The sequence below is a fragment of the Juglans microcarpa x Juglans regia genome, chromosome 6D, assembly GCF_004785595.1.
Source record: "Juglans microcarpa x Juglans regia isolate MS1-56 chromosome 6D, Jm3101_v1.0, whole genome shotgun sequence".
NCBI lineage: Eukaryota > Viridiplantae > Streptophyta > Magnoliopsida > Fagales > Juglandaceae > Juglans > Juglans microcarpa x Juglans regia.
The window spans coordinates 16,013,216-16,022,016 of record NC_054604.1 but is presented as its reverse complement, the minus strand read 5'-3'; the positions used below and the strand labels follow the sequence as shown (position 1 = coordinate 16,022,016).

Below are 8,801 nucleotides of genomic sequence, written 5' to 3'. Positions count from 1 at the left end.
TACTGTAGCCGCGGGGTACTGTAGCGCGACACTGTTCATCAGGGCATTTTGGGTAAAAAGGGGCTTTATTTTGGTTAGGGTTTTAATTAGGTTTAGTTTACATACTCCTTGTAGCCTCATTTGAAGGTTAGATAATATTGAATGTTATTTGTAAGTTGAGGTTTCTTCTCTTATTCTTGATTGAACTCTTGAACTTATTAAAGGTAAATCACAACCTTTGTGGCGTTCCTCCTTTGTAATCTAGGTTTTTGAGACAGGTTCTTCAATGGGTATAGATTTTGATATAATCTAGGTTCTTGAAACGAGTTCTCATCGGGTCTAGGTTTTTCCATCCATTGACTTGAATTTGGCTTTCTTGGGGAGTTTTCAAATTGATTGTGGGTTTAAGGGATTTCATTCCCGCGGGTTCATATCAACTTGTTTCTCGATTGGAATTCTTGTATAATTTTAATGATCTTGAGGACTCTGGTTTAGGCTCTGTAGTGTGTAATATATAATAGAATAAGTTGTTTTTTTTTTTAATGTTTGTATCATTCAGTTTTTATGTTGGAGCCTAAAGTTTTATGTTTGTTTTGGTTTGGACTCATTACATTCTCTCAGACTTGTCCATCTAAGAATCATAAACAAGAAGTTCAACATCTGAAAAGACAATTACTTAGTGCCACAGAAGAAAGAAATAAACTAGAGATTAGTACATATTAGAACTATGATGTTTTCTTTTTGGTTACTATACAATTTTCAAATGCATTTTTTGGCTGCGAAAGCGTTTACATATTTTAAGTTGCTGTGGCTATATGTGAAACCCATATGTGCACATTATCCAATATTGCATTTGGTGAATCTATTGCAAACATATTACAGAGGATTTTTTGTCAATGATACAGGTGAAATCCATGCGTCATGTTTGCATCTTCGACTTTTATATGATGTTTACCTTTTAGAGGACATTTATTTTTATTCTTTTGGTTAATTTTTATTATGCTTGGATTTTTATAGATTTTCCTTGAAATATAAAATGAGTGCATGGCTTGGATTTTGATGAATACGGTTTTATGCTTTTATATTTTTTTGGGGGATAATTGTTCTTTGCGGTGAACTAGGATTCGCCGCATATATATTTTTAGGTGTTTAACTTTATTTCCGGCAAGTACTTATCGCCATAAATAGTTATTTCCGGAGAACTAATCAGACACCAAAACTGTTTATACCTTGCTTGAAACTATTTTCCGATGGCATTTATTCGCGGCAAAAGATATTCTATACAACGAAAGTCAAAGGCCACCACAATTGATCAACCAAGACTTGTTTTTCTTGACCAGTATACTGCGAACAAATTTTGGTAGGGTTAAATTTATTGTGGCGATTTATATGCTTTTTGCGGTGAACTTACCTCTCCGCAAAATGACAAATGATCCCCTCCTCTAACCTGAGTTTATTTTAGGGGCGACTATTTTGAGAGAAAAGGTGGAGAGCGAGAAAATCACGAATAAACTATATATTTGACAGTGAGAGAGAGAGAGAGATTAGACATATAAAGGCTCATTTCATTTGTGGGCATAGAAACAAGCTAATTAACGGTTGTAACACCCAAGTTTAAGGCAGTAATTAAAAGTTAATGTACAATAACTTTTTAAATCCCAAGTTTCTTGTAATAGCATCAGTATTGTTGTTCTTTTTTCCCTGACGATTTTGTCACTCTTGAATTCACTGAGCATTTTTGTCGCATTTATGGGGAGCCGCGCTCTCTAGGTGATCACAGGCGCCTACGTACTCATAATCATCAGCAATACGAACCCTTCTTGCACTTGAGTGCACCCGCTCCGGCTGTGATTGCACTCACGAGCGAAGATGATTTTGCACTCAAGCTTGATGCCTTGGCGTAACTTGAAGATGCTCCAGCCCCTGAGGGAGTGAAGAAAGCCCCATTCAATAGCAAATCTCCTTTGGATCTCCAGTTCCAATTCTTCCACACGCTCTGTGGTGCATTCTCGTGTTTGGTAACCTGAAATTCAGAGACATATTTTCTCAAGTATATGGGGCCATGTAGCTTCAGTGTACAGTAGTTCGATTTGAGCAACAGGGGTGGAAGAACTGTTTCTTGTACGGGAGGGAGTTCTTACCTCCTTGTTATATCTGCTATTAGGAGCAAGAAATCTGTTTCCTTGGCTGTTAATAGTTGGAGCGGCACTGCCACCAATTGCATACTTTATCCAATGGGAGTAGTCATTGTTAACCACATGGAAATAACCATGTCTACACCTGCAAAGCCAAGGACCCACTTTCTCAGGAAAGGAAAGGAAAGAAAGAAAAAAGAGGCCCCACCACAAAATCCAGATGAAAACCGAATCCTAGAAGTGGGTATTGGAGCTCGGACTTTTTTTGTAGTGTTTATTGATCCAATTAGCGGATATAGGGGAAAAACTGGGAACAATTAAACTTTGAAATGAAATTAACCTTGGCATCCTTTGCACAAGCCCTTCTCCAAAATGGTTGAAGGCTATAGTGACTTGCATATTTTTGTCTTGTTTATAGGAATCACTGTGACCCAAGAGCATGACCTTGTCATGGTGGATCATGTAATTGTTGGAGATGGTGATGGCTGTAGATCCATGAATGGCATCAATTAAACCATCACGGCAATTAGACAGAGAGCAATGATCCACCCAAACATGGCTTCCACCGAAGATCGAGATGCCGTCGCCGTCCGACTTAGTCCTCCAGCCATAATGGCTTGGAGAGTCCCTCACATAAGCTTCCCACCTTGCTTGCAGTCATGAACGTTGATGCCATGAATGATAATGTTGGTCACGTACTGAATAGTAATGCATGGTCCCCCGGCAATGTGCACGCTTGCTCCACGGCCATCGATCGTCTTGAACGAATTCATAATCAGCTCTTGCTTCAGCTTGATCACCATGTCACGCTTGAAAATGATCCACAGAGGCCGATCTTGGATCACGGCGTGCCTCAGAGTGCCTGGCTTGGGGTTCACAGGGTCATCGTTTCCGGCATCGGTGACCACATATATTTTGCCGTTCTTGCCGCCGATTGCACGCTTTCCAAACCCAATAGCACAATCCGCTAGCCGTTTCCTGTTCTGCTCCCATTTTGGGTCGCATCTCCAGCAATCATCAATGGGATTCCCAGTTGCACAAGACAGATAGGCTAATTTTCTCCTTGAGGCAGTGCTGATGTTCCTGCAACAGAAGAAGAAAAAGGTTAATATATTAGTACGATATATAGTCTGACTAAGTATGTATTTACCAATTAATCAAAGGTACCCAAAGTGTCCTACTTATTCACTTCTTGCACTACTAGCTCTGGATCTTGAACGGGTGGGGAGGATATAGAAGAGGCTGTAGCTAGAAGAGCCAAAAGGCTTAAAAGAATGCGTGGAATTGCCATCAACAAACTTTTGTTTAGTGGTAGTGAAATACACATGAATTAAGAAGAGAGAGATGATAAGTGAGCAGCGAACCGTTGTGAGGAAGTTGACAGGAGGTGGCGTAGTTATATAGGGTACTGATCAAACAGATTAAATCTGGTTTTGTTGATACTGTATTATTTTGCCTGCTTCTTTTTTTCTGGTTTTTAATAAAATAAATATATTATCGTCCCCCCACAAACAATAACAGTAATCAATTAATTGTACAGGGGGTGAAAGTGCCTGATTAAACAATAAGATGTTAGCTAGGGGCCACAAAGTCCCATGATTTATGGTTTTGAGTGGGTCCAAATCCAACATCCATGCGTATTTCGGCCCTTAAGCAAGCAAATGGTCAACTTATTGCGCTTCGAAGCTAGGCAGGGTACGTTTTAGGATGACAGAGGTCTAGACAGACAGTTACATTCCATTTGAGACATTATCTATCATTTTTGCATGTATTTTGACGGTACACCGACAAGTTCTTAACGAAACTTCTCTGTCGGTGTGCTGAAAATAGAAAAACCTTCTTTCTTTCTCCAATATCGATCACAGATAACTTTTGTTGTACGACATATCTTCTGCTTACGGTACACGTAGTTAAAATTGTATTAGTTTCTCATTGCCGTTTCCATTATTTTTTTATGTTGTTGAAGAATTAATAATGCCTTATTAGTAATAAATAATAAGCATCACATCATGCATACTGATCATCTTAAAGTACTTACAAACTAAATTGTAGTTCGAGATCACTAAAAGGAATTATATAATTACAAAATCTAGTCAGATCTCTCGGGGTAGCACTTCATATTCAAAATATGCAGTAATCAGCTTCCATGTTAAAATACATCATATAACAATTTCCTTCAAGGTTTAAGAAAATATATGAATTATTTACCTTCTATATAGCAAAAAATATTTTTTTTTGGGTGATTAAAACTTATTAGGGATCATTACGTAGTTTTAATTCCTAATATAAAAGAAGGGGAAAAAAAAAAGCACATGCTACAACCGTGAACCGCGCCGGAGTTTGAACCAGGCAAAGGCATGCGATTACGTACGCCCAATCTTGTTGACTTCCCTAATTCCTTACCAACAATATTCCTCTATTTTGTATGTTAATGATTAGGACAATATGTACGAGCATTTCTGGGAGTTGGGAGATTGCAAATATGCCATATAATACCTCACATGGGAAGGTCCGTACTGTCCGTGAATTTTGCTGAAGTGGCCATCATTTTTTCTTGGTAGAACACGTTCTTCCATGTGAGCTTTGCTCCCAAGCCCCTTAGATTCTCCTCCTCCCCGGTGCCACTTGGAGGGTCCCGAAATTTTAGAGTATATATAATCTCAGCTCTTTGATGCTCTTTTTCGTTCGTGATCAGTGGTGCGCAGTTGATCAACTTACCCAACACCGCGCCAAACAGTAATGCTGAGGACTGGATCGATCCCTGGAGAGGTCATCGGGTTTTTTATCATGGTCATGGCCGGTGACTAAAGATTATGCTGGAATTTTGTGTACTTTGAACTTGCTTATCTGAAAACGCTGCATGTTTTATGGACTTATTCTGTTCCTATTGGTTAACCAACTGAAATAAATTAATTAATTTCAGGCTAAATATTGATTGTTTATAAAAAAAGAAATGCTATTTAGGAACTCCGTCACTCAGGTCTATCTATCTGCGTTTGAATTCTAGTGCCTGGAATATTATTAACGTCGGAGATCAGAGCTGCACATTATAAACACTCGCGCACACACAAACACACATAACTAATATATTTATATATAGATAATTAATACTGTCAACGATGAGGTACAAAACCATAGCTGCTCAAAGCACATGCCAAATATGAAAGTAATAGTGTTTACATGAATGCGTATACGATGGGGAATGTATATACGTAGTACTTGAGTTTACGTATTCACATTTATGATGACAATTTCCATGTGGATCCCAGATGAGTAGAGAATGTGGAGAGAGAAGCTAGCTAGCTGGCATGTTATGTATTTGTGTGTCTATATTTATATATATATATATATATATATATATATATATATATATATACTTCTTTTTTTTTGTGAAGTGGGACAATTCTGCAAGGCTGCTCCACAACCAACGAAAATCAAAGCCCACGCACATATATAATTGAGAGTTTGAACTAATTAGATTAATTAATGGCATTCATGATGCAACTCTAGAAAGTCATATATTGGCTATCACTAAGAAAAGCTCAAACCCCCATCTCCAACCATATTAAGTAAATGCGTGCGCGATATCTACATTAACAATACTTTAATACAAGTGCTGAAAACTACTCTTTGTTATTGATTCTCCCTGCTGTCTTTATGTACTATTGTTCTTTTCTTTGGTAATTTTCAAATACACATACAAGCTAGCCTACAAGCCATAAAAGCAACTAATAGTTAACCAAGTGATCCCGTGGTAACACCCCACCTAATTATCCATTAGGATGAACCCTTAAGGCCCTGGCTGATGCGATAAAAATCACTCAACAGGTCAGAATGGGAGAAAGAGTCATTCTTGGTCCACTGGGGCAATTTGGGCTTCTTTCGGTGTTGTTTGGAGCCCCCGGCAGTATTCTGGTGTGGATGTTCAGTATTGATACATACGTCCATGGCGGTGAATGGAAAATATAAGTGCAGAGAAATAAAATAGATAAACACATGGGTTTACATGGTTTGGCTAATGCCTACGTCCACGGGCGTTTGGGTAGAAGAAATCCACTATAATATTCTTGTTTAGAGTCTCTCATAGTCCCTCATATCTCATTGTACAATGGTGATGCTGAATATAACTTTACTAGAGAAAAGGCCTTCACTTGAACTCTGTATCTCGAGGTTGAAGGAGAAGTCGAAGAGAAGAGAAGAAGAACTGAAGAAGAAGATGAAGACCCTTGGTCATCTGGCTGAAGGCCTTTTTATATATCTATTTGCACGTGCCCGTCATTGGCCTTGTATTGGGCTTTTTTGTTTTTACCCCCTAACAGTACCCCCGATTCTTAAGGGCAAATAAAGACATTGAGAATCTTTAGAGGTAAAAATGTAGCCAACTTGGTCTGCCCGGATATGTAGGGAAGTAAAATTTGGATGACAGTCGTCGTTCATTTGTTCCTCTGGCGCAAATAGTAAATATTTTTGAAATCAGGTTTGAGATATGGGCTCGATTGCGTAGAGTGTGGCGGGTAGGCAGCTTGTGGATCAACTGAGGCGGGAGATGGGCTCGAACGTGTAGAGTGCGAGCGCGTCGCTTGTCTAAGGTGTGAGATGGACCCAACTGCGTAGAGTGCGAGCATGATGCTCGGCTGAGGTGGGAGATGGGCCCGACCTCGTAGAGTGCAAGCGCGTAGCTTGTCTAAGGCAGGAGATGGACTTGACCGCGTAGAGTACGAGCGCGTGGCTCGTCTAAGGTGGGAGATGAACCCAACTACGTAGAGTGCGAGCACGAAACTCGGCTAAGGCTGGAGATGGACTGGACAGTGTATGGTACAAGCGCAAAGCTCAAATGAGGTGGGAGGTGGATTCGACCGCGTAGAGTGTGAGCACGGAGCTCAGTTAAGGCAGGAGATGGACTTGGCCGAGTATGGTGCGAGCACGGAGCTCAGATGAGATGGGAGGCTGGCTCGACAGCGTATGGTGCGAGTGTAGAGCTTGGATGAGGCGGGAGGCTGGCTCGACCGCGTAGGGTGCCAGCGCAGAGTGTTGATGTTTGTTGTTATTTGTAAAGTGTATGTTCGTTTGATGCCTTTGTTTCGTCATTAGTGTTAGAGTTTGTGTGAAGTAACCCACGCATAGTGGTCAGAGGGCCCGTCGACCCCCTGGGTCTACCTTAGGAAGTTGTAGAGCCCGTTGGCTCTTTCTCAAAGGTAACCTGTGCGTGGCGATTGTTGAGCTAGGAGGCCCGTTAACTCTGTACGTTCCTAAAGGTAACCCACTGGTAGTGGTTATGGCTCAAGCGTGGCACTCGGCGCGAGTCAAGGAACCCGTCTTGTTATGGGTGTAGGGACTCGACTTTGTTGGATGGGGAGTCTAGAGACTTGGGGCCTTAGCCCACAAACCGCCTTCTTGCAAGTGTAAGGACTCAGCTTTGTTTGACGGAGGGTCGGCGGCAAGTCTTGAGACATGGCCTTACCCCGCAACGAGTCAAGAGACCCATTTTCTTGCGAGCATAGAGACTCAGCTTTGTTGGAAGGGGGTTCGGTGGCAAGTCCTGGACTTGGCCCTACCCCGCAGCTAGTCAAGGGACTTATCTTCTTGCGAGTGTAGGGACTTGGCTTTGTTGGAGGGGTTGGTAGCAAGTCTTGAGACTTGGCCTTACCCCGCAGTGAGTCAAGGGACTCGTCTTCTTGCGGGTGGTGGTGCAAATTCTGTATTTAAAATGCTTGTTGGAACTCTATGGCATATTTTCATGTGTTAATTTTTTTTTTTTTTAATTTGCATCACACGTGCATCATACTTATTCTCATTCATAGCCATCTTTATGAATTCACCAAACTCATTATAATCATTTTTTACTGAAGCATTCACAGAACCCCTAATGCACTCATCCAAACTTTGTGGTAAGATGGTGATTTGACACAAGTAGCTAGAGAACTCTTTTGCTTAAGTATTCGTGCGAGTTTTGGAGAGGATTAAGAGCCTACAAATGCAGTAAACTGTGATAAACATTCATTGATATGTTGAATTGGGCACTTTTTGTGAGAATATCAATACATGGTTTGTGGTAAGATGGTGGATATACTTGGAATATGACGAAGGTCAACTTAGATCAACGTTTGGGGGTGGTTGTGCAAATTCAGTATTTAAAATGTTTGTTGGAACTCTGTGGCATATTTTCACGCGTCAATTTTTTTTAATTTGCATCACACGTGCATCCTTTTCACATGTCTACTTATTCTCATTCATAGCCATCTTTGTAAATTCACCAAACCCACCATAATCATTTTTTGCTGAGGCATTCACAGAAACCCTAATGCACTCATCCAAGCTTTGTGGTAAGATGGTGGTTTGACATATGTAGCTAGAGAACTCTTTTGCTTAAGTATTCGTGTGAGTTTTGGAGAGGATTAAGAGCCTACAAATGCAGTAAACTGTGATAAACATTCATTGATATGTTGAATTGGGCACTTTTTGTGAGAATATCAATACATGGTTTGTGGTAAGATGGTGGATATACTTAGAATATGACGAAGGTCAACTTAGATCAACGTTTGGGGGTGGTTTTGCAAATTCAGTATTTAAAATGTTTATTGGAACTCTGTGGCATATTTTCATGTGTTAATTTTTTTTTTTAATTTGCATCACATGTGCATTCGTTTCACATGTGTACTTATTCTCATTCATAGCCATCTTCGTGAA

At 40.4% G+C, this 8,801-nt stretch overlaps 1 pseudogene; it reads right to left on the bottom strand.

The window, feature by feature from the left end:
• Nucleotides 1-1,644: 1,644 nt before the first annotated feature.
• Nucleotides 1,645-3,450, bottom strand: LOC121234096 (annotated as a pseudogene).
• Between the last annotated feature and the right edge of the window lie 5,351 nt (nt 3,451-8,801).